Here is a 1,520-nt window from a genome sequence, read left to right as displayed (position 1 = left end):
AAACCTCCAGAGACACAACCTGGGGCAATGAACCCCCTTGGCTACTCATGGGAACCTCGCTCCGACACGAAGCCTCTCTTCTGAAAAACAACAAAAGAATGACCAAGGAGATTCTGGCCATGACAGTGAGCCACGACATCAGGGCACACTTTTGCCTACAGGCAAAAGACCTAGATACCTTCCCTTTCAGGAAGAATTTGACATGTGACCATTATTTTCTTGCTAATATTTGGCCCATGTGTCTTAAACTGTCAGGTGTCCTTTGTCTCCATAGATTAGACAAATGGTCTCTCAGTGATATGAACATCAGGGCTGAAGCCTGGTGACAGTAAAGGTAGCTTGGGAGAAGTTCTGTTCCTCTAACCGGGTTATAACGATGCCCAAACCAGCAGGAAGCAGTTTCAGAAGACCAACCTGTGCCTGTCAGCGGCCCTCAAAAATGAGGAGCAGGACAAACGGCAGAGGAGGGATTTGTCACCGGCAAAGCCCATTAACAATTCCCAGGAAATAAAAATAGAATCTGGGTAATAAAGTCTAACCTTTTTTTTTCCTTTGTGCTTCGTCTAGTTTCATTTGCTCATAGGGTCCCGCATGCAGAGAGCAGCTTCAGACCAGTGTTCCAAGTGCAAAATGGCTGCACCAGACACAGCCTGGCGAGCGTGTGCAGCTGCGCTGTGCACGACACCTCAATCCAAGATGGCAGCAGCGGGCCGTGTGCAGAGACGCCACGTCTGGCACGGCGGTCTGGAATGAGTGCAGTGGTCCCGCACGCCTGCGCGGGACCCGCAAGAGCTCTGCCCCTACCCCCACCCCTCACTGATGAGAAGCAAATAAAGCGGCGCTGCCAACGGCCTTTCTGGAGAGCCTGTATTCTAGAGTGAGACCTTGCCCCTCTCCATTCTTTGATCAAAGAATAACGCTTTCCTTTGCTTCGAAACCAAACTCGGCCTTCTATTGGCGCGAGTGACACAGGGCAGGAGGACCCTCGTTGAAACCCAACTCGAAAGTCTTCATATCATAAACAGTTTTTGAGGGTTGTCTGTGTGCCAGCCAATTACACTGGATGCAATGGGTGGAATTAAGCATAATATTAAAAAGAGTGCCTCCCAACTCTTAGCTGTGTATCAGAATTACTTGTAAAGTTTTTAAAAAATACTGAGGTATAGGCCCACCTTATATCTGATCTACCGAATCAGAACCAGCAGGGGCAATATCCTTATGACCAAATGTATAAACCTCCCAGGTGGTTTTAATGCAGAGCCAAGGTTCAAAGCTATGGTATTAAAAATCTTACCTTCTGAGATTTTTAAATCTACAATAGGTAATATTGATGTAAATACATCTGTCATAGGACATATAGTAAGAACACATATTAGGAAAAACACAATAGCGGTAGATAGCATTAAGTCCGACATAGAAACAAATGTGTAGACAAAAGGATAAATGCAAAACTGGCAGAGGTTAGGGAAAGCACAGAGATAACTCTAGGCAGATTCTATCGCATCTAGTTGATGGGAGGT

This window comes from Physeter macrocephalus, chromosome 4 (genome assembly GCF_002837175.3).
Source record: "Physeter macrocephalus isolate SW-GA chromosome 4, ASM283717v5, whole genome shotgun sequence".
Taxonomy (NCBI): domain Eukaryota; kingdom Metazoa; phylum Chordata; class Mammalia; order Artiodactyla; family Physeteridae; genus Physeter; species Physeter macrocephalus.
Note: the sequence above shows the minus strand (reverse complement) of the source record.